This window comes from Thunnus maccoyii, chromosome 8, assembly GCF_910596095.1.
Source record: "Thunnus maccoyii chromosome 8, fThuMac1.1, whole genome shotgun sequence".
Lineage (NCBI taxonomy): Eukaryota > Metazoa > Chordata > Actinopteri > Scombriformes > Scombridae > Thunnus > Thunnus maccoyii.
Window position 1 is genome coordinate 30,358,066 of NC_056540.1, and position 26,164 is coordinate 30,384,229.

The following is a 26,164-nucleotide window of genomic DNA, read 5'->3' on the forward strand; positions in this document are numbered from 1 at the left end:
GACTTCTTCTCTATCTGATACCAGTGTGTACCATTAACGTGCCGTTCCAGTGCGAATAAAAGACGTGCTTCTGTATGTGCACGTACGCACGTCCTGAGTAAGCAGGAAAGAAAGTTTTAAAAGCATATTTTAGCCATTATAAAGCAGAACATCTCAGATTTAAACCGAGAAAGAGAATGGGAACATGTTAAAGAGTTAATCTGAGGAGTCCTGACGCCCACTGATGTATAACTTACACCTGAAGTGGTCTGCATTGACTGAAATTGCAAGTACTCTCTCTGGCTGCGCTCCAATCCATCTCACATGGTTCTTTATCTGCAGGCTCTTACTGTTCGTGGGCGAGCTGGAGTGTGAAGTGTGAGCTGTGAATGATGCAGCTGTGATCCTCCGATTCATATCAGCCTATATAACGACACCGTTGTACCTGCACCTTTGGTCGAGGCATGTTGACTCCCTGCATGTCTGGTCCATAAATATTACGTAATGGTCATAATCACAAAGCCCTAAAGGATAGGGCACATCGAAATTAGTTAAGTGAGGTGTTTTATTTTTCCATATGACATGAAGATTGAGCTATTCTGAGACTGGCAATATGTCAAACACTGAATGTCAAGCAATGATATTAAACACATAGTCTCTTATTGTCTCTTATATTGTGCTGCATTTTTATGGATTTTTTGTGCGTGAGTAACAATAAATTTCACAGGAATCTGATATAATTGAATCTACAGTAAAATATAGCATCTTGTAAATCAACGAGAATACATATTCCTGCTGTTCCTTTAAAAACATAAACTTGAGAAGGTCTTTCTGCCCTCAAAAGCAATCTGCTTCATTCATTTTATAAAAGTGGGTGTTGTCAGGGTCTGAAATTCAGGGGTTAAAAACTGATGGAAACGCAAATAAAAATCTTATTTAGAAAAGTCCCGGCTGAAGCTCTGTAATAACACAACCAGCCTTTACAAAATAACAGCTAAGAGATACAGAATAAAAAAAAACACATTTAAAAGAGCGCAAAAATAAATCGAACAATACCAATAAAAAGGCAACAAACAAGCAAAGGTAAATGTCCCATAAGTAATCAAACAATATCACTCGTTTCCCCGTGAGTTACTGTTGACTTACAGGATCCAGCGGGTCACTGCAGCCTCCTGCTTCGACGCACGTAAAATGTGACAGCTGACAGTCAATCCACAGCGGATCTATTCCCCCCCTCCCCACCCCGTTATCAATAGATTACTGATCGGAACAGAAGGCGCCCTCGAGATCACATGTGTGGAAAACTGTGTAACTGATCAATATGAAGCGGGAAACAGGGAGCTTCTACACGTGGAGGTCAAAAGACTCACAGGCATGAAAACTATGAGCGATAATATTTTTTTTAATTGCATTTTACATAAAAAAGTAAAAGCAAACTTTGACAACTTTCATTCAATTTTATGAAGGAACCCCACAAAACAAATAAATACCATCACAGACACTATTAGCCACCGAGAATATTCCTTTATCAATATTAAAGAGATACCGATATATCACATTTCACAATAGCTGTCTCTTAAATGTACAAAAAATTATGATTAAATTTATAATAAGGTAATTTTACGGTTTCCAGATACCACCAAGGTGACTTTAAACTCACATGTGAGTAAACTCCAAATCACACCAGGAATATTAGAAGAATATTAAAATAGATTTTTTTAATTTAGGGAAGGTCACACTTCCTCTGGTTTATGAGTCTCACCTTATGTACAGAGGTCAACCGCTCACACTGAAGACAAACGAGCTGGAAACACGTACAGTGGGCAAATAATCTGCGAGAATAAAGCGGATTTAACTCACCATTTCTCTGTGGAGACGCCGGGTCCCGAAAACGGTCACGACACTAAATCCCCATGAGCCAAAATCACATTGTTCTTCAGTCCGAGCGCAACTTGAAACTAGTACCTGAACCTTAACAGAGTAAGTACGGTAGCCCCGGGGTATGCGGCTGCCGCTTGGGACTCTTAAGAGTGAAATGATAAGCAGAGCGCAGCAGGTATAAGCGGGAATGTGGAGAAGTGTCCGTGCGCAAAAAGCTCGGGCGGTGCGCTCCCAGAGACACCGAGGAGAGACCGCGGAGAGAAGGACGCAGGAGGAAAGTGAAGAAACCTTTTGTGGAAGAGAAACAGTAGCGGGTTCGTGGAGACGTGAGGAGAGCCGGGGATATTTTGGAGAGACAGCGCGGAGTCTGACCGGGCTGAGCGGAGTCAGTAGCAGCAGATGTTGCGCTCTGCCGCTCTCCCTGAACTCACAGCGGACATTAACCCGCTCCGGTCTAGTCCCTCCTCTTTAGCCCTGATGTGAGGAAAACATGCGTTCAGTGCATACCCCCCTCTCTTTCTCTTTCTCTTTCTCACTCTCTCTTTCTCTCTCTTTCTCTCTCTCTTCTGTCATTGTCACTCTACATTAATCCAGAGATGATTGGTCGTGATTATGTCGCTGCGTGTGTGCGCACCGGAGTGAAAGGAAATGTGTGATTCTGTTGGTCACAGACATGTTTTCAGCTGTAATCTTTTTGATTCTGTATTGAACCAGAGAGAAAAGAGTAGATGAAAGTATGTGAAAGAACTAAACGTTGATCCTCGAATGGAAAAGCCCGATTTTTTATTTTTTTATATTTCACCTTAATATTATTATCTCGAAAAAACGAACAAAATACTGAGAAAAATATTTATGACTATATAAGCAAGTTCAAAGATGGCCCAAAGCACAAATATTAAGATAAATATATGTTTTATTTTTTATTCTTTAAGGGGTGGGAGACGTGGTGATGCTAAAAGTCCAATATACACATTAATTACTCAGCAACATAAATTCAGGCACATGTATTGAAAGCATCATGAAAGCATTTCCTTCATTATTTCTCATCTATATCTCTAAATTCTTGAATTCAGATTAATACAATACAAATATTGTACAACATATCAGTGTGTCTTTGTGGCGTAATGAATCTATATCATAGACCCTATTCATTTAATTGATGCTATTATAGTGTAGAGTAACTGCAACGAGCTTTAAACAACCAATATTAAGCAACCGGTATTTAGGATATAAAGGGTCAGAGGTCACTTTGTCCTAGTGACCCTGTGAAATAAGAGTGTGACAGGTATACAGGATGTTTTTATTTAAGGTCAACACCAATACTGGAATTTTCATTATTTTCTAATTTTTCACTGTTTTTTTTTTTCAATTTTAATTCTGCTAATAGTTTCTATTATATGATACTCACAGCAAAGGGGCAGTATCTCCAATTTTACTTGCATTTTACAATTCTAACCATTTTCATTGGAGCCAAACCAATAAATCAGCCAGGTCTATGTATCGGTTGATATCAGCTCATTACAGGCGTACATGTCAACCGATAAATGACAGGAAAAGTGAAGTACAGAAATGCCAAAGATAAGTTTTGAAACAGTGTCACTATTCTATAGTTTGTCCACCAGAGAGTAGTGACGAGTTTATTTTTCAACTGTAAAATGTACAGGACTTTTATTTATTTATTTATTTAGTTTAGTTTTTGCTGCTTGTCTGATCCAGGACGTCAGTCTTCTGACATCTACGTCAGACTGTGTTTATACTTGTGTGAAATCTCTCTGTGATTATGGTGCCAGTCATTAGGAAGATGATATTTTTCTCTAGTTTCTAATCAGAAAAGTTTTACATCTGAAGTTGCATCTTTTGTACAGTTACTGGACCGTTTATTGTTTATTTAACAACTACTCCTCCTGGGATCAGTAGACAGGAAAAAAAAATGCTGCGCCATACCTGAAACAGCATTTGGAATATCAGGCTCCATTAACACCAGGTCAGTATAGACATTATGTTGCTATATCCAGATGGTATGCTGATGAGCTACAAACACACTGCATATGAATTTAGTAGATAGATTCAGCTAGTTTGTCTGAAATCATCCTTCATGCATGATCCCACTTCGGGGTGGATGCCAAATGGCTGTGTCGATGCCTCAGATGGGAGAGAAAGGAAAATAAAGGCAGAGATGAGAAATTACAACAGAGTTTCAAGGTTAGGATAAACAAATAAGCAAAAAGTGGAGTGGAGAATGGAAAGATGAAAGAATGGAGGGACATAATATCCCCAGGCACTGTGAGAAATTTTGGTTTGTGAAGTAAAATGGATTTGTAGTAGTGTAACATCTGGCTGTGGCTAAAGCATTTCACACCATCTAATGTTGTTTAGCTCATCAGATTATCTGGCCTCAGGTAGGTTCACACCTGCCTTTTTAAGTGTGATTACACTACTGGGTTTGGATCAAGTGGCAGCTACCACGGCTTGAGGCCAATGTACCTTAAAGTACCTTAAAGTGGCCACTTGACAAACCTCAACTTTTCTCTAGAAATACTGAGTCAATATTTTTTTAAGCGAGTCATAGAGGCTCAATCTTTCAATTCAGGCCCTCTTATAAGTGTGCTGGTGGTCATTTTGGAAATTATTGCTCTGTTAATAAGACTTAAAGACTTATGGTAGCTTTCATGTGTGCTGTGATTGACAGTTGGCTCTCCCAGACTCCGGAACTCACACTGAGTCGGAATATTGTGGCAATATGTCGGTAACATAAATGTTACTTAATTATGATACCTGCCCTGTTAGCACAATTTAGCTAAAATGGCTAACGTTAGCCCAGGTGTGCAACTCTCGGTGTTCCCAGTGAACTAGCATTCACTTCGCCTGTTTGAGGTAGCGGGGCATGTTTCCAGAGCGTGAAAGGCAACACCCAACACTTCTTATTTGGAGGGTCCACATGCAAAAGATGGCGCTGACAATAAGCTGCAACTCTGGGCTTCAAACCAATGCAAACCAGTGTGTGACGTCACACCTGGCTACATACATCTTTATATACAGTCACTGGTTTGCATCAGAGATGGGTTTGGTCACTTTTACTAATGACCCCACCCAGCTGTGATGTACTGTTGCACACAGGTGTTGCAGAGCATGTAGTAACAGCTAGGGGGCAGTAGAAGGAGGATTGTTAGACTATTAAAATGTTCAGCTCACTCAAACAAAAAAAAAAAAAACATATTTTCCCACTTAACCATCAGTGGTTTCTGGCTATGCAAATAGTTTGGGTTTTATTTGCAGAGGTTTCAAGCTATCAACTGTTGAGACTTCTGCTGCCACCACAAGACAAAGTGGGCAATTGTCATTTTGTCTGTGGTGCTCAATAATCCACAGATATTGTTTCTGGAAAGTTTGAAATGTGTTTCAAACAAACTTTGTTATTCAAAGCTTTGAGTACCACAAACCAAACTGCATTTGGTTGGCAGCAAAGAGCTCTTAACCTTAATAAAACCTAAACTGTCTGCATGGCAAATGTTACATCATAAAATGCTTTTTTTTTGTTTGTTTGTCTGTTTGGGGATTTTGTTCTCCTAGTAACTTGGACGAGCTGAACTTACAGTCTTATACTTGGGAAGCTTTTGAGTTAAATCACAGTCTCACCTCCATCATATCAACAGGGAACATCACTGTGTCTGATAACCAATTATTTTATAACAAGACCAACTTTGGCTTCATACATAACTCTTATTGAAAGCAGAAATAATGATAGTTTCATCTGAGTTTCTTTACTTTTACAACTGAATATATAAAGCATGATACCAACACTTCCATGAATTATTTTTGTTTTGCATCAGTGATCAGTGAGTTTGAAGTGTCTATACTGACACTGTACTTTACATCAGCAGCATACTGCAGGTGAGCAGGATGTTCTCATCACTGGGAACAGTGGTGTTGAACTCCGACTCTTCCTCTATGTGCAGAAATATGTGTCACTAGAAACTGAATTTGAATTGCAGGAACTGAATGTGGAAGTATACTGAGAGTTGAATTTTCAATGAGGATCAAATACAGTTTCAGAGCAACAGTTTCAAGTTTATTGGAATTAATTTCCAAACTAATAATTAAATTTCAAACTATGCTATTCACATTCAGTTTTTCAATGCAATTATTCAAGTTAAACAATACAAATCCATATTATGTGACTCAAATTCAGTTTTTTAATGCAATTATTCAAGTTGAGCAAATCAAATTCAAATATAAATGATTCAAATTCAGTCTCCAGTGATTCATATTTCTTCCAATATTCCTCCCTCATCTCTGACTTATCCTCTGACATCCCTCCATTCTTTCATCTTCTGTTCATTTTTCCATCACATTCATTTTTTGAACCAAGATGAGCCGATTTCTCAATTTATTTTTCTCCCTCTGTCTGTTTGAGTTTCTGTCTTCCGTTAGTCTCTACCCTTCTCGTTATCTCTTTTATCCTGGTCAGAATATGTCCAGAATATGAATATGTCACCTTAGTTTGAGCTGTAACTGTAGTTCTTCCTGAGGCTATTCAGTGTTGTTTTGAATGCTTGAGTGCAACAGTAAGATGCGTCATTTCTGTTTCTTCAAAACTTCAGATTTGGTCAGAGGTATGTGAGACTTAAAATGCAACTCAAGGATGAACGGGCAAATACAGTTGGAAGTCTAATGTATAAAATTAATGTATTAAAATGTGATTACCCTAAATTTAGGCAAAATCAAGTAAGTGAATGTTATAAATGCACCTCAATGGAGCATCGTTCTCTCATGTTATGTGAAAACTTGAGATATTATGTGTGACAAATTGACTTCTGCCAGTGTAATTATGAAAGTGCCAAGAAGGAGCAATGACACATATCATTTTCCAAAGTTTTCTCTTTATCTGATCAGCGGTGTCCGATGCATGACGGCTGGCCCAGGGCTGATCAATTGTCCCACCCGAACAACAGAACAATGTGAGGAGGATATGTAATGTAAGGAAAATAACTTACACATATGTAAATTAAAGCTGAACAGAAGGCATAAGCTGAAACTACCTTCATATATTCAGTAGAAGAAAAAACTTCAACTGTACTCATGCAGAAAATATGCTCAATATGAGAGTCTACAGATGAGGAGGGAATTACTGTAGTATTTCACAATATAAAAGTAATATTGCACAGGATGTAAAACTGTTAAAGTGTATTTAATTATTTTTCTGCATGAGATTAACCATGGGCCCCTTTTGAGCCACCCAGTGATCCCAACTTCATTTTGTTGATTAAATGCTTATTTATTTAAAAATGTACAACACATAAGATCTTGGTGTCCATTTCAGTTTAATTAATCATTTTACTACAAACTAATTGCCACACACTCAACCTGGAGCCTCAGAGAAGGTGTCTGTTAGGCTCTCTTGATAATCCAGCTCAGACTCGAAGTGAAGTAGCCTAATCACGACTTTCTGGTTGTATTGGATAAAGATGCATGAATTAACTAATGCTACTGTAAGACTACATGCACAGGTGAAGTGGCTGAAACATTTTGTGTAGTGTAACAAACCTAGTGTAGAAGTACCCAAGAGACGTAAAACACATAACCAAACTAAAGTAGTTTAACATACAGCAGTATAAGGTGACCTATGTTGCATTAGCATTGCATTAGCCTCAAATGGCTAGGGTAATGGTTAGCTATTCTGTGTGATCACTAAATGGCTAATTTAACATAACACAAAGTTATAATGAATTAAATGAATGTAGATACTACTTCAACAGGGTCATTTTGAGAAGTGAATGGTCCTAGAATAATAATTGGATGAATATTATTCACAGAGCAAATGTAAAAGCCAGGATAGAAATACAATACAATTTAATCTGGTAGAGAAAAGGATTTGTAGAAAGTGATGCATGCACAGCCGCATAAAAGAAACAATGACAGACTTAAACTATGCCTCCTACGTCGTTAGTTGTGTTACATTAGAGACATTAAAGTCCGTGTAGAAAAATGTGTAATTAACCACCCACCCAAATTTGAAAGATTAAAAAAATTGTCAAGTCTATAAAATTAGGTTTCAAAATCATGGAAAAATAAGCAGTATTCTCTGCTCTGGAACACTGGGGGCTTGTCTGCTGAAGATGCTGAAAGCATGACCCAACTGAACCGCTTGCCCCAAACTCCTGTATAAAAATATACAATTTAAAATAGGCCTTGTTTGTAGGTGTAAGGCAAGCAACATGGACGATATTTTAAAAATAAAGTAACGTTTACTGTGGCACATATTTTGTAGGTAAATATGGAATTGTTTCGGTAAAAATGTGACTTAAACGACTAGTTAACGATCCACCAATCTTTGTCATGTTAAAGTCGTTTTTTACAAAGGAGTTTGGTGAACTTAATGTTACTCGCTTCTCTGCTGAAAAGTCCTTGGTGGCTTCATTGTGGCCGTCACTGGAGCAATTGCCTCTCACACTGAGCATTTTGGTGAAGTCCTCCCTCTGGCCGGGGACCTCCCAGCTGCACAGCATGTATAATGTGTTTAAAAATAAACCTCTGATTTTCCTTTAGATGGACTTTAATACAAAAATTGGCCGTTAAACTCTTAATTACAGATTGCGAGAGCTGCCAGTAGAAACCAGTCAGGGAAAAGCAGCAATAAAACTCCCATGTTGCAAGTTTGTTGCAGGATGTAAACACATATTTTATCTCTCTGTCTCCCTCTCTCATATTCCAGATCAGACACTACACATCATTTCTATATAACTCATCCTAATCGTCCTAATCGGCCATTAACAAGCTTCTTAGAAAGCATCAAAAACCAATCCGTGATTCTTCTCAATTGAGTTAATTTGATAATTCAGTCAAGAGGAGACTTCATGAAAGCAGACTCCTTCATAAGTGAATTTGAACTCCAGTAAGGAGAAATACTTTTGGTACTTCTGTGCTGTTTGTGACCGATCGTATCATTTTACTTCTTGTGAATCCGATTTATGCCTGGATAATATCAGTTTTCAGATAGTTAATCCATAGTGTCTTGTTAACAAGCGCTGTCCTTTGTGTTTTTTGGGAGATTTGTGGCCCAACTGAGCATCTATTAAAAAGCTCCACCCAACCAGAATAGTATTGACAACATCTGCAATAAACTTGTAATTAAAAAACCTGTCTTGTATCTGTCATAGCTGGAGGTTAGTGCATAATACTAATAAAATACCATATGTCTGCAGCAGCTCAGGAATGAACCGCTTAACCTTGCATTACTAGTCTGCAATTTGATCAGCTGTATTTTATCTGCTGTAAATGAGAGAATATAGCATTCATCATCAATTGTAGACATTAGGAGCACACATTCAGCAGAGAGGTCACAGCAACATAAGGTCAGACTCATCAGGTAACTTCACATTTTGCACTTGAAGAGTTTATTTACTCTGATAAAGTGGTATTTTGTTAACCAAGGTCTTACAGTATATTACCTGCTGCTTTTGTTAAAAACACTACAGTCGGTTTTAAATCATTTTGTAAATGTCTTAGATAAAGACTGTCCTTCATCTTTTGGTGCTGTACTTCATGCTGGGTATTGAAGTCTATGTTTGTGCCAAATACTGCAGGCAAACTGTCAATCTGTAGCTTTTGGCCGCCTGTTCGACCAAAAGCATGAAACATAAATGAGCATTTGCAACCACACAATTCTCTTCCAGTAAACCATGCTTTATTCACTAAATGTTTTTGGTTATCTTGTTTTCATCAGGGTGTTGTCTGAGGTTGTTTCCGTTTTACTTGGATTTCACCGTTTCATCATGTGACCAACAAATCACAATAGCACAATAGTATTATTAATCTGTCAGTGATTTTGCATTTTTTTTTGACTTATCATTGTTTTCGAGCAGTATGTGTTGACTGCTGTGAATGTGTGTTTTCTGCTCACATTTAGGATGTCCGCTGCTGTCCTAGCCAATAAACTTAAATCCCTTTGGATAAATGGCATTATATTGAATTCTAACTGCCCAAATATGATGTGCAGTAGAAGTTGGTCTAGTGGTGCAGAAGAAAGCGCGTCCGAACTTTCATTTATCCTGATATCCCCCAAATGGTTCTGGGCTCATTGGATCTCTGTGGTCTGGTGTAATGGCCTCTCCTGATGAGCTTTCCTCCCGCACCATTTACCTTGTGTCCTCTCATTTCTCAAAATTGTGTTATGTAAGCCTGTTTTTCAGTAACCCAATTTCACTTCAGTTCATCGAGGCATCGTGTACGCCACTGAGATAGTTGTTGCTGTCCCCCTTGTCTACCTGTAATGATATGTTACAGAGGACACGTTTTGCAGACTTGATTTAGATTTTATGGGCAAATAAGACAAAAAAAAAATGCATGAAATAACCTGTTTGTCCTACATATTGGCAAACAATAATTCAGTACTCAGACATAATTTCACACAGTGTCTGCTGATCTTCCAGCTCAGCCTCTATAATATATTCTGCTCAGCACAAGAGCATCACCAAACGCGCTATACAGACTTTTGGCAGCCCATGGGCAGCAGTTTTTCCTTCAAGTATTCTTATTGCACCTCAAGGTTTCAGCATACACACGGATATTGTATAATATATTCTGATATCTTTTGGGCAATGTCATTCTGGTAAACAGTCTGTTGTGGCTGTACACGACAAATCAGCCCGTAGGCGGGATGATAAAACCAAGGTAATAAGTTAGCATTAGAGTCTGCACTCAATAAACTGACCTTCAGTATAAAAATGAAACCTATATGAAGTGCATTTAAAGTACTACTTATCAAACACTCAACGACAGCCTCAAGGAAACATGAGATTCCTTTTATTCACCAAGAGTAATAAAGGTGGAGGAAGTTATGAGGTTACTGCGGGAACACAACAACGATTGCAGCAATAAAAGCACAGGTGCTCATAATACATCAACGACGTGTCGTTCAATGTGAAAAGACGGTGAAGAACATGAGATAGCAGAGTGTATTTATGACTGCGTATTGTGCATTTTAGAGTGTTTACACCTCTCTGTTACAATTGATTTTAAGCAATATTTGTGGCGGTGAGGAAAAGAAAATGCCCTTTATTCATTATTTCAAACCATGTATTTGCACTTTCAGGAGAATAAACTGCCTGCAACATAAAAGAAAACACACCAGAGTATATGGTATTTTTTTATTTTCTGTCTTCTTGGCTATTGAATACAGGTTTGAAACAAATAAGAATTTCTCAATCCAGGCTTTTTGAGTTTGGTTTGAACAGTCTGAGAAGTTATTATTCACCAAATAAGTTTCTTTTTTTTTAAAGACTGAAAGCAGGCAGTGCAAGCGCTCTGCTTTTCTCTGCAACTATTGTCTTCCTACCTCTCCTCAACTGCTGCAATCAATAGAAACTTTATCAATATTAGGAGCATCGGGACCAAACTTGCTTGAAGCTTTGTATTGTTAATCCAGGGTCCTGTCTCAGTTAAATTTGTCTATTTAGGCAGTTCAAATGATTTAAATTGAAGCTTTTAGGCTGGAAATGTAATACAAATTAATAAGGAGATAAAATCTAAGGTCGTACAGTTATAACAAGACAAAATTGATATTAAAAGATCTTCTACTTGACAGACATTGTAACTCGTTGTCAGAGGAAAAGCACAGGTGTATCCAATAACTTTAATGATGCCTCAGTTTAACAAAGTGACATGCCAGTGGGTCAGCTGATTAATGTTCTGAATTATACCTGTATTTTATCCTGCTAAGACATGTTTAAATGTGTGCCGAAAGAGATAAAAAAGAAAAGACTTAATACAGAATGTCTATCTTAATATCTAAAGTCTATCTTAATACAGTACTCACATGCCATATGTTGCACTGTCCAAAGAAAAACAAGAAAATCAGTAATTTAAGCAAGTGCTCATAAACGACATATGTTTACAAAGCCCTCGAGCAGCTGTGGTAGTTATGACTGGAGCAAAGGAGGAAATCAGGAGACGGCCTGATAAAGCGACAAAGTTCATGTAAAGAGGAGGTCAGGGTGTATGGATGGGTCAACTAAACATTGGTTTCCAAGTCAACATTGTGGGTTTTTTTAACCATGACTACGTCGTTAACCATGTGATTGTTATTGTAACCTTGATAACGGAGGTCCTGTAACCTTACAGCAGTAATTTAAACCCAAAGCACCATCTTTCAGTAAACCTAACCGAGTCGTCTCTTTAATGGCTTTGGAGGGCACAGACAATGATGTTGTCCTGAGGGGTCAGATTAAAAAATGGAGTGTATGGACCAACAATTTATTTTGTCGTTATAGGTCCTTGGTCCTTGCCCTTAACCTCTGTAGGATGACAACTCTGTAAGAAATAGGGGGCAAAATCCACATTTCTTACTCTGTGTGAAAATGCTAAAAGTTCAATTTAGCCAAAGCTAATATAAGGCTTCAAGAGTTTGAGTTGCCTCTACGGTTAGTGTGATTGCTTCTTTCCAGCAACATTACTACCAAGATGTTATTCCTCCACTGCAGCTCAGAAACACCGTCCAGGGAATCACAAATAGCAAATTTCATGCTAAAAAACACTAACTTTGGAAGATACCCACTTGGTTTGGCTTCCTCAGACCGCTAAGGCATACTATAATAAAAATTTTCAAAAAAAATACATTTTTACTCATGAGGACTCTGGATTTTGTACAGCATTTTTGACAGCGTATTTGCGGCACCAGGGGATCTCTTCACAGCCAATATGGAGAGGAGAATTGATTATAGAGAGCAGAAACTCTCTCAACATGCATTTTGCATGAGAGTGTTGTATTAAAGATAGACGTCCAAACCCATCCAAGGTGACTTTGAAAAGTTTGTAGCTGTCTCCCTCATGGAGGATGGCAGTTTATGTCAGCTTGCATTCACAATGGAGAAAAAAAAAAATCAGTTTAAATTTTTCAGTCCACTCCTACAGTATAGTCTTTGTCTTCTCTGTTTATTTATAGGCTCCAACCGCTTTACCAAAATATGACAAAGGACACAGCTTATTTACGTCTGTTGCTCATGACCGAAATTAAAAACAGCTAACCCTTAAGCAAACGAGTTGTCAGCAGCTGTTAAGCTTTGCCAACGTTGTGCTTGGTTGGTGATTTTCAATCTCGAGGCACAGCTGAGGAGTGGAGAGTGTACAGTTTGGTGACCTGAGCTACTGCATGTGAAGCATTTGAGAGGAGAGTCAGAACTTCCCAGTCTGTGACCACGATTTTCTGCTGAAAAATAGTTGGAGGTGAGCTGGTTGGGAGCCTCAGCAGTTAAGATATTCAGGGATCTTGTTCATAATAATGAGATGGAGGGTGAGAATGACAGGCATCCATGAAAGAATAGCAGTACCTGGCCAAGTTATTAGTTAAACTAATGTGCCAACAGAAAGGTCAAAAAAGAAAAAAAGAAAATGTCAGTGTAATTGAGTGAGATGTATACTAACATCTGGTTCAGCTTTGACATAAGAGTACTGATTGATTGATTACACATCTGTATCTGACCTTTGAGCTACTTTAAAATGTGGCCTTTTAAACACTGTTGTATAAACAGTATATGTTGTTCACAGTATTCACAGTGATTCTAATGGTTTCATTATGTTCATTATTTTAAGTATATGGTTCAATTTTTTGAACAAAAAAATCTATTTCACACACCTTTATTTTTTCACTTTGCTGTCTACTAGTACTTTTCCATCTGCCAGCCACTCCTGGGTTCAGCCGCTTTATCATAATGTGGCTGCTGAAAATGAAATTTATATTTCTGACCTGGCTGTGACTTCCTTCGAAATAGACTTTTAACTGATGTAGACCATGAGTGAACCTCCGGCTTACTGTCCGTATCAGTGAAATGACTTCAAACACTGAAGCTTTCAAACTGGGTCACATCTAATTCCCACCAATTGAATCAGACACATGCATCATTTCAAACTAGTGGTTTTACAACCCTTTTGGGGGGTTGTGATCCCTTAAAATGGATGGATGCTCGCTAACAGTACGACCCTTGATCCCACGTGGATTAATGCAGAGTTGTGGACATTAAAACAACTTTAAAGTTTAAGACGAAGAAAGCAAAAGCTGAAAAATCTGCGAAAAGGAATTCAATGAATCACTTTGCAAACTCCAAAATACCATTTTAACACCTCTGACTCCCGGGTGAAAATGACTGTTATAGACATCAACAAAATAAACATCAATCACAGAAGATTACTAAGTCTACAGCTATGCTCTGTGGCACTGTGCTTTGGCACAGCAATGCTTTGAGATAAATGCCAAAATCAGTGTGCCAAAATGCTCACATTGACAATAATAACATGCTGATATTTAGCAGGTTTAATGTCGACCAAAGTCACCATCTTAGTTAGCATGGTAGCATGCTAATATTTGCTAATTAGCACTAAACGCAACGTACAGCAGAGGCTGATGGGAATGTCAGATTTGCAGGTAGTTGGTCAAAAAAAAAAAAGAACAAATTACAATTTGTCCTGACCTGTTGATGCTTTTTGTGATTTTCTGTGATTTTTATACTGTTATGGTGTCAGATGTCTATGTTAAACATGGTCAAAGATCCAAAACTTGAGGTGAACATATGTAAAAATGCTCCCTGAAAGTCAATAGCCAGGGCTTCAGCCTGCCCTGAGCACTTTGTTTGCAATATTACCTCTACATCCTCCTCGTAATGATGTCAGATTGTTCACACATGCCCACAAACGGCCATCGGATTCGGGCTTGAACATGTACAGATGTATTTGAGAACTTACCATTTTTAGAAAAGAACAAGATAAAGAAGGAAAATCTTACTACTACGGTTTGTTTACGTAGCCTCCGGAAATGCAGGAAGTCTGCTGAACGGCAGCTTACAGATGCTGGTCGATCAGAACAGAGTGGACTTATCAGGCCTGTAAAACAGCCTGTTTCAGACAGAGACTGAGGGGCTGCATAAAAGGCCAGTATAAGGCCAATATTTTTGAACTGTAAATCATGCAAAGATATTTCTGTAGAGACCCAGAATAAAAATATAGACCTGGAAACGTGCATGAGACATCTCCTTTATGGGCTCACCAAAGATATTACAATTCATCCTGAAAGGGACATGAATGTCTGTACAAAGTTTCACTAGCATGTCTTAAAAAATACCATTGTGCTGTTCTTTGCCTATGCAGTTGTACAGTGCCAGCATATTGTACTAGTGGCAGACACAACAGGCTGTTTTGTTTAACTTAAAGCTGAAAATTAGACATATTTTTATTAGTCTGTCACAATTTTGGGAGGGATCCTAAACCATAAAAACATACATGCTCATTTCATTTCGTGCAGATGTTTTTTTTTTTTCGCAACTTTGCTGTCAACCTGTTGACCCCGAGTAAGTCGTTGCGTAAAGTGCGCATGTGTGTGTCTTTCCACTGAAATCCCAACGCGTTGGTCTGTGTTTTTCCAAGCGAAAACACCATTTGTAATAATTTGCAACCATGTCTGGGAATCTGAGCGAGGCCAGCAGACATTTTGTGGAGGCGGCACAGTGCTGGCAGTGATAACGACTGTCAGACTGAACCAGCCAGCTTTGATTGTCACTGCGGAGGCCCGTATCGCTTTGTTTTTCAGGCTTCTCTCTAGTTCCTTTCCTCTCTTTATCCTCTCTTAGTTTTTTTTTTTTTTTTCTGTTGCTCTTTCTCCTCCTCCCTTGTTTTTATTCTCATTCTTTGCTCCCTTTGTAGTTTCTCTATATGTGTTCTGTCTTAAATTCTTTTGCTTTCTGTCATTTCCTGACCGTCTTTCTTGTCTAATTTTAGCTTGTTTGGTATGTTTTACTGGCATTACTGCTGCCCTTTCATGATACATACTGTCATATCAAAACTTTGCAGGAAAAACAAGTGACATAGCCCGAAGGAGAGGAGAAGGAGGACAGATATGTTGAGAGCTACTGTGAAATACGAGTATATTTTTTATGAATATATTTCACATTTCTTCTCCACTTTTTAAGACTATTCTTAAATTTATATTTAAAATTGATCTGTGGAACCTTTAATGTAAATAAGTGACCCAAAATGAATCAGAGTCATAAGTACACTTACCAAATAAGTCCGTTGCTGAGACAATTTTAGGTGTTTCTGCTTCTCTTGTGGAAGCCAAATCAGATGCTGCCGTTGGACATTTTTTAATTATTTTACAGCACAAACCAGGAAGAAAGCCATGTTTTTCATATTAAATAGAGGAAAAGCTTTCAGAGTTCTTGAAGATGGTGGAAGGAGGCTGTTTATCCTCTTTAATTAAACCAAAGAAAAACATTTTAACCTTCGATGCAAAAATCACCTTTGTAACAGAAACGAATATGATCCTAATTTTGAAAAGTACAGACAATAAAAGTTACGAAAAAGTTACCAGTTGCATCAAAGGTATAATAAACTTGACAATAATAAATCTTTCTGTTTATTGCCGTACACTGAGCAGTAACTTGCAGTCACCATGGTTTTTCAGTGTCGGTGGCTGGACTGTGGGCACTGAGCCTGCTGATGCTGGTCAGCATCCATCTCTGCTCAGCATCTCTGACTCCGCAGAGACGCCTGCTCAGCCAGTTTATATTCTCCTCTGAGGGGCCGAGTAATCTTCTAATTTACTTGGTATTTTGGTTTAGCCATGTCCATGTTCTCTTTCCCAGAATACCATGTTTTTCACCCCCGTTTTTTTTAGTTTTCTGTTTGTCTCTCTCTCTCTCTCTCTTTGCCTTCTCGCCAGTTTCTCCCATATCAATACTGCGACAAGAAAACACACTCTGCTACACTCTCTCTCCGTATGGCTCTGCGCGTCTTCCCCGAAGCACATGTGGAGGATGTAAAGCGTGTGCAACAGTGTGTGACAGCATAATAAATTGTTGTTTTGTCTTGGACGCATATTGATTAGACTTTGTTGCTGCCCTACTTCTCTTTTCAGTGCTTCTCATGTCTGCGATGACTCAGCTTGACACCATTCTTGTGATGCAGCTGCATCTTCAGATCTCAGCTTTTGAGTTGGAGGGTAAAATGTTATTATTACAATAGGAATGATGGCCAGAATAAAGGAAGATATTAACAGTCTGGTTTGACAAAAATATTTTATATTTTTCTGTGGAAATAACTTTTTTTTTGTAAAGTCAAGAATTAACTTATTTAGGTCAAGTTAAAAGTTGCTTTACAAAAACAAGAAAATGATAGATCAATTAAAAAATAAGACAAAACTAAAAAACAAAAAAGTGAGCTAAAACCTCACCAAAAAAACGATTAAAAAATGGAGTTTAAAAGTAATAAAAAAGTGATATAATGAAAATTCAAGTGAAATGCAGGGTTGCAAACTAAAAACAGCTTCAAAAGATTATAGTAAGTATGTCATTTAAGACTTAAAATGTTAAAGAATATATTTTCAGTATAGGAAAATATGCAGAGCAACTCCCATACCAGTCGGTGTGATGTCCCCTTGTTAGGATAAGACAAATCAATTGTTTCAGAAAGTGACTTAAAATGATTTAATATGATGTGACATAATATGATTTATGTTGAAGTGACAGAAGCCCTCTAGTGGCCGTAGTAATTATGATGAGAGCAAAGGTGCAAATCAGGTGACATTATTATAGAGTCAGTGCAGACAGGAGGTCAACTGATTCGATGAGTCAGCAAAACACGGGACCAACTGTCTCTTGACAACCATGAGTCATCATTGTTTTTTCTTTTTAAACAATGACTTCAATCATCCACTAATCTTAACAATGTGGTTGTTATTGTAACCATGACAATTGGTTGATGAATGATTACAACAAGAAAAAACATTGTTCATTTGGGCATCTGACTGTTTTTTAAGAGAGAAAAATTGTGAACTTATCCTTTACGGTTAGAGTTAGAGGACACAGTTGGACTATTTTCACTTTATATTGGTTTAAATGAAATTGCAACACTTTAACCAATACTAGCATTAACTATGACAAGATTGTATTGCATTATTTAGCCATTTATTCCATTACCTGATTATTGCATTTTGACCAAAGTGCATGGGAATTTTAATACATTTAAACATTATGATTATATGGTCCGACCTCCCTTCACTAACAGGCAGTCCCATTTGTACCATTTTCAGGAACATTCATGTGCTTTGTTATCTGACAGCAGAGTCCAGCGGTGTTGCTAAAAGCCTTTTTCCAGCAGCTGGTTGACTCGATCGGTATTGAGCAGATTAAATTCGAGGTCATGCATGTTTAAATTTTCACTTACTGACGAGCAAGAATGTCGTTGTGCAGAAAATCACCTGTGCTTCATGCTGATGGGTATCAAGCGGCAAATCTTCTCATGATGGAATATCAATTTTGGAGTTTTTCTTTAAATACAATTAAATACAAACCTGTTCTAATCAGAGACCATTTTTGAGATGAGTCTTGATTTTACATTTCAGCAACAATTTCCAAAGAAAAAAAAAAGTGAAACCTTTATTTGAATCACACGATTTGTTTCTTTTAGAACAGTAAACTGAACCCCAGTAGTCTAATCCCCCCAAACAGCTGCTGCAGCTGCTGTTATTGTCCAAGTATTGAAAACCTACAGTATTTCAGGTTCAGTATCCTATGGCTAAAAGTCAAGTCCTCCACCAAGCAAATGCATGTGTGGGCTACCAGAAAAAGAGAGTGTCAGTCAACCTTGAATGCTCATCTAATGTCCACGTTTTAATTGTTTCGATTGTCAGGTTATTGCTAAAATTTCAAATAAATGCCAGTATAAGACCCATCATGTCAGGCTCAAAAAGGTGTACAGCACTGTGCAAAGGTTTTAGGCACTTCAGATGTTCAGACTCTTATCCATGATATAATACAATCAGGGAGGCGTCTGATTGGTTCCAAATTTATTCTGCAGCACGACAATAACTCCAAACATCCAGCCTGAGTCATAAAGAATTACCTTCAGCGATAAGAAGAACAAGGAGTCCTGCAACAGATGGTTTGGCCCCCACAGAGTCCTGATCTCAACATCATGGAGTCAGTCTGGAATTAACATGAAGAGACAGAAGTCCACAGAAGAACTGGAACAACCGACCTGCCGAGTACCTGAAAAACAGCAGGTGTACCGAGGAGAACTGCTGCTGTTTTAAAGGGAAAGCTGCTCACAGCAAATATTGATTTGATTTAGGTTTCTGCTGTTTACTCAACTTGGTATGAAGTTAACTGATAAATAAAAACTATTCATGGCATTGTTTTTATAAGCATTCTCACTTTACTTTTAGTGCATAATGTCCATTTCTATACCATTAGTGCAACAGTCATTTTCACCAGCACTCACTGATCTGCTGCTCTTTTTAACAGAAACACTAATTAATTTCAGTCTTCTTCTTCTTCTTTTCTTTAACTAGGTCAAAGTCTTGTTGAGATTAAAATCTCATTTTCAAGAGTGACCTGGCCAAGAGGGCAGCATGAACGTCATTCATGTTCAAAAATAAATATAAAACAACAAGCAGACTAAGACGACTGTCACACAGTACAAACAAGTATACTAAATATCCAGTTAAGATGCATAAACAGGTATGATTTTCCAAAATCTCAAACCATAAATATATATATGTATATGTGTAAAAATTATATATATTATATATACAGTATATATATAACTTTTGATAATATATCTATATAACTATATATCTATATCTATCTATCTATCTATATAGATAGATAGATAGATAGATATTATTATATATATTATTTTTGTGTCCGGTCATTTATATGACCCATCCCTCATGGAATTATTCAGACACATTAACTAACAACAAACCAAACATTTTGCATGTTAGCCCACCATCATAAATACCATCCAAACATAAACCTCCCACAAATAATGCTCCAGGAGATATTCCACAATGGAAAAACAACAAACACACAAACACAGCCCCCTAAGCACAAGACACAATACACAAATCCAAACATGACTGAATCCATTAGTGCCAAACACTGATATTTGATCCAGTTTATAAATACCAACAGTCTGCAATCCATATAAAACAGAGTCTGAGGAATTTCATCATATATTACTTTTCTTCTCTTACTCTATACTTTAGAAATATATTCAGAAAATGCAAAAACTTTATCTACATTCTCAAATGTTTGTCATAAATAAATCATGATATAAGGGACATTATAGAATGAAATTAATTCCCTCCTCATTCAGCTCATAATATTCACAAATTCTTTTATCTTCAGTCACACCTCTGTATCTTCCAGTTTCAATATGTAGTGGTAATAAACCACATCTTACTCTGAATTTTAGGCAAATTAAACTTAACATATTTTTCACATTTGTTATTTTTCTTAAATAAACAACAAGTTCTCAAATTTGTTTTTTGCCAGATGTCTTCTGCCCACGATTGTGTGCATGTAGGATTTTGTACTTGAACTCCTCCTCCTCCACATTTGCTTTTTGGAAATAATTTTCTCCAAAGTCCACACTCTTCTAGTAAATCAAATATTCCAGATATATATCTCTATATAAAGAGTAAACAGCTTGATAGAATTTTCCATTAATCCCTGTTTATTAAAGCTTGTATTTCAGGAGATCATCAAAATAAAAAACCTTTTGAAAATCAATAAAACAAGAAAATGTGGGCTTATTGTATTTTAATCTGTTTCTAACGAATGTAGATACTGTATCAATATGATGCATGCAGGCTCTTCCCTTTCTAAAACCATTTTGCTCCTCCTCTAGTAGACTGTTTTATTTGAGATGGAGGAATACAACAGTGCTCAGTAGACTAATGATTAACGGCACCTTCAGGTCATCTTTTGGGTATTATAGAATAGGAGTTATAATTGATCTAAACCAAATAGACAATGCTATGATCAGCAAACAGTACAAGCATTTTGGGAGATTTCAACACTTAATTTGGAAACTCATCTGAACCAAAAGCTGTTTTAACAGCCTCAGTTGCTTTTAGGACTTCTTCTCTATCTAGGTTTCCCTCTTCAAACAACATACATGTTCATAAAATGTGTCATCAAAGTTTTCATACTGTCTTGAGAGGAGACCAGAAAATGCTCCCTCCCACTCATTTAATACCTTAACCAAGTCGGATGATATTTCTCCTTTTAAAGTGTTTTGGGCCCAGATTATTTATCTCATTCCAAAAACATTGTGCATTCATTGCTTGTATGTGCTCCAAATGTATTACATGTCCTCTCTATTATCTTTGTTTGTAGAGCCTAGAGTTTTTTTTAAACAAGAGTATATTGTTTATGCTTGTAGATTATTTCACACTGCTATCTTAATCTGTAATCTTTACACAGCGCTGTGCATGTCTGACCATGAATCACCCGACTCCTTCCAGTGAGGTTTATTCTATTTTGATTTCCTAAATTTAGGCTCCACATTATCACTCAACTCTGATTGTTCTAGTATACAAAACTTCATCGAACCATTTATCCAGCTCCTCTTGTGTTTTGTTAAAAGTTTGTAATTTCTCAACAACTTTCAACACAGCTGTACGTCTCCTATCTGACTTTAAAAAGGTATCTGGCACAGTCCGTTCCACCCACCTTTTAATCTTTATTAGATTAGGACGTATTGTAACCAAAACTGAACTTCATCCACAGCAACGAATGATCTGGTAACAGACAAAGATCTCCAATCAAACTGAATAAAAGTCTATCCTGTACTACCTGAGAGAGCAATTTTCTAGACATTCAAATAAAGCTACAATGTAATTAACCACAGCTTTACCCTTTAGTGACACTAATCTAAAATCATTACCTCATAATTGATCCTACCATTAAGTACACAGATTCTAGTATCTCTTAAGAATTCTAGAAAGGTTTCTCCATGTTTATTATCATAATCGTCAATTGCAACTCATCAGGGGATATAATCAATAAGAGGGATAAAATTTCCATAATTAAATCCCTGAAAAATATAGATTGCATCCACTTCTGACTTAACAAATGACAAAGAAAAGATGATGCATCTCTTAACCAGGGAGAATTCTCAGGTGGAAGGTAAGAGGAGAATATAGCAAACAATATCCGGTTATCTTATGTTGAAATGAAAGGCTTATAATACTTCAACTGTTTCAATAATTTCAATCTCTTGAAATAAACTAGACCTTTCTAACAGCCCTACAGTACAACTCCTGACGCTCTAAATATTTTAATATGTGTTCTCCTATTTAAACCAAACCATGCATATCCCTCCAACCCTCCCCTTGAACATGAGTCTCATTTAAGGAAACAATATCTGCTTTAATTGACTATAAATGGATACTCTTAAGTTCACAATTTGTCCAGTGAGTGAAATATCACGTAGGCTGTGTGAGCATGGAGATCATCATGCGCTCTCTCCCTCGTCGTCTTCTCTCCCAGTTCCCTCATTGAACTCCTGTTGCGGTTCCTCCCGAGCCAGTTGTTTCATCGCTTGGCGGTTAGCACGCCTCATTTACGGTACTCATGTCTATCTTGGTCCTCTCTCTTGGGCAGTGTCTTTCGTATCTAGTGGCTGTTGCGGTCTTCTCTACCGTTGCGTACATCCTGTCTCTCAGGGTTGCCTCAGTCATTTCCCAGCTTCGTTTCTTTCCATCTTTCCAGCTTCTCTTGTCTTGTGAGCCAACCACTTCCCGTGATAAAGTGATTTTCATCACAGGAAATGGCCGGGGCAGGGATTTCTTTTACTAGTGTATTTCGCCACACTGTGCCAAACATATGTGTTTGGGAAGTGATGAGCAGCGATTACTCATTATATTTGTGTTAGTGTCTAAAGGTCGTCTTTCCTTGTCATGGTATCTTGTTCATAATTTGTCTGACTGTGTGTTCTGTAAATGAGCAGCGTTTTCCCATCACTCCAAAACTGATCTCCGGCCTGTTCAGCAGGGTTGAGATGTTCTTGTCATTGTCTGAGACAGGATGACATTCTTCTGCCATCAGTTTCACTGGTGCATACAAGTCTCATGACAGGTGACTCCACCCTAGACGAAACTTAGATATTCTTCTATTCAAGTGACGTGAATTAAAAGTAATGAGAATATTTCCATTTATTAAAGACTTCACACTCTCATCTGACAGAATTCACTTATTTTACTCTTCCCACTTGCACGTACACTCAGGTAGACACTGAGCTACACTGAGCTAGACACTGAACAACTTTTCCTGACAGCATAATTTCAGTGGTATTTTATCTGTAACATAACACAGCATTAATCTACTGGGATACCAAGGACATTGATGAAATTACAGCAACACATGTCTTGTTGGTAGGTTCTATCATGTTTGCAAGCTCCATTCTCCATGAAGGAATGAGTAATTGTTGGGTTTTTTTTGGTTTGTTTGTTTTTCTGTGTCATGCCAAACATCTGGCTCTTCCCGCCTGGGAAAACGACTATTTCATAAAACATGCATCTATTACTTTTAGCAATGTTTAGTTGGAAAATTGTGGTACTTTGAACTTGATAATTAGTGTTGGGGAGTAATGCATTTCTTTGTAATGAGTTGGGAGAAGGGATCACACTTGAAAGTAATGTAGTGGTATAACAGGTACTGATCCCAGGAATGGACCGTTATACTTTGACAACTTGTTTGCCATCTTAAAAGTAGTCTGATGGAGGGTTGATATCAATTTGGTGTCACTGGACAGACTTTCGCCTAGTGGCCACTCACATCTATAAAACTGTTGACAGGACACCTAAAACTGCAAATAAGGTCAGTTAATACTCTTTGTATTGTGGATTTTTAATCCATGAAGGTTTTATTTTTGTAAAACTTACCTTGAGTCTAGAAAAGAGATTTTAAAATCAGTTGATAACACAGAAAAGTTGAAGGCAAAGTTATAAGCGACAGTATAGATACATTATATCTGACTGAATGGTTTCATTCTTATAAAACTGTCTCCGTCTTAAGATCCATTTCTTTTCTTTAGCCTTTTAAAAGTCATTATGAAGACATGACTGGTCACACTCTGCTTTTATTATTTATTTGTTCTTTGCACAATGCTGCCGTGTTTTTATGATTTTATCAAAATTGTATTTATTCTATTCTATATTTTAATCATTTTCTGTGGTTCCTCATAATTATGTCTGTGACTGTATTTTCATTTCTCTGTAAAGCACTTTGGTCAACGTGTTCTTTTTCAATGTAATTGTTGGGTTGGTTTTTTTTTGGTTTGTTTGTTTTTCTGTGTCATGCCAAACATCTGGCCCTTCCCGCCTGGGATCAAAACGACTATTTCATAAAACATGCATCTATTACTTTTAGCAATGTTTAGTTGGAAAATTGTGGTACTTTGAACTTGATAATTAGTGTTGGAGAGTAATGCATTTCTTTGTAATGAGAGGGGAGAAGGGATCACACTTGAAAGTAATGTAATGATATTACAGATACTAATCCCAGGAATGGACCGTTATACTTTGACAACTTGTTTGCCATCTTACCAGTAGTCTGATGGAGGGTTGATATCAATTTGGTGTCACTGGACAGACTGGTCCGGTACATGCTAGCTTGATGGCTTGATGGGGCTGGAGGTGTGGGGACGAGTTTCACCGCCACCAAAACAGGAGAAATGTGACTGCAGGTGACTCCAAAGTTGTCTTATTCGCATGTTGTGTCTTCTTAGCTGGCTTGCTAACATTAGCCACTGTTAAGGCTACATTCAGGAATCAGCAGCATCACTGAGAGGACGGGACTTCATGCCGTGGATGTATTACAGGAACAGGATACGGTGCCACTGCTCAGGTTTGCTGACAATTTCGCCTAGTGGCCACTCACATCTATAAAACTGTTGACAGGACACCTAAAACTGCAAATAAGGTCAATTAATACATTTGTATTGTGAATTTTTAATCCATGAAAGTTTTATATTTGTAAAACTTACCTTGAGTCTAGAAAAGAGATTTTAAAATCAGTTGATAACACAGAAAAGTTGAAGGCAAAGTTATAAGCGACAGTATAGATACATTATATCTGAGTGAATGGTTTCATTCTTATAAAACTGTCTCCGTCTTAAGATCCATTTCTTTTCTTAAGCCTTTTAAAAGTTATGATGAAGACATGACTGGTCACACTCTGCTTTTATTATTTATTTGTTCTTTGCACAATGCTGCCGTGTTTTTATGATTTCATCAAAATTGTATTTATTCTATTCTGCATTTTAATCATTTTTTGTGGTTCCTCATAATTATGTCTGTGACTGTATTTTCTCCGTCATTTCTCTGTAAAGCACTTTGGTCAACGTGTTCTTTTTCAATGTGCTCTATAAATAAACAGACTTGACTTATTTTCTCTTTTAGTGAACAAATGCGAGAGACAAGAACGAAGTGAGAGAATGATTTCATCTGAGAAAGAAATTAAACAAAAAACACAACAGCAACTAAAATAACAACACACCAAAAAAAAAAAACACCCTGTAGTAGTGATGATGCACAAACTTTCCTTAACACTATTTCCCCATCTCTTTCTGTGTGTGTGTGTGTGTGTGTGTGTGTGTGTGTGTGTGTGTGTGTGTGTGTTTCTGTCTTGCTTTCCTTGAAGTTTTGTTGAAGTTGCACGGCCGTAGTCTTGCTCACTTGATTCCCAATTAATATCTGAAGGGTTGTTGAGTTTGCCATTGTTCCGCTTGAGCAAACTGAACACAGCCTACCGTGCAAAACAAATGTAATTAGCTCAAATGTGCACACACACACACACACACACACACACACACACACACACACACACACCTTGGACACTCAATGTAACTCAATCGGACACTCAAGGGTTTAATTACCACACCGTCTGCATTGCAGATCTATTAAAAGATGAGCCACTCATCATTAAACTTTGTCTCTCCTCTCTGTAGCTTTGGCCTGTCAGTAAATCCTTCTTTACCTGCAAACACAAACAAAACACACGTAAAACTCCTTAAAACTTTCTTCTCAAATTGTTAAATGACCATTTAAGGAAAGTAAGTCAGGTTTCTTTGTTGCATGTTGAAAATTTGAAGGATCTGGTTGGTAAAATAGTCTTCTTTTTGTCAGGCAAGGATGCACAAGAAGTTACTTCCTCTCTTCTATAAAGTACCAACATTGTCAATAGGTTGTTTTTCAAAAAACAGACTTAGGGAAGACATACAGCGTTACATATGTATTTACTCCAGATTATATGGATGTTTTCTGTCTTTGTGCAATGAAAAGGAATGAGCATCAATGAAACTTGTCCTGGTATGATTTGATGGTATATCAAAACCATGTTAAATATCAGGACTGGAAAATAGTAAAGTCAAGTCAGTTTATTTATAAAGCACAGTTTAAAAACAACCAGCAGTTGATCAAAGTGCTTTACACAGAAAAAAATACTATAATTATGATCAATAAACTAAATGA

At 37.4% G+C, this 26,164-nt stretch overlaps 1 protein-coding gene across 1 annotated transcript in view; it reads right to left on the reverse strand.

Moving 5' to 3' along the window:
* htr4 (5-hydroxytryptamine receptor 4) overlaps positions 1 to 2,288 on the reverse strand; it is a 174,152-nt gene extending 171,864 nt beyond the window's left edge. Inside the window, exon 1 of the mRNA XM_042418957.1 lies at positions 1,840 to 2,288. The gene's annotated coding sequence lies outside the window, so the exon portion shown is untranslated. The remainder of the gene's footprint in view (positions 1 to 1,839) is intronic.
* Positions 2,289 to 26,164: the final 23,876 nt, after the last annotated feature.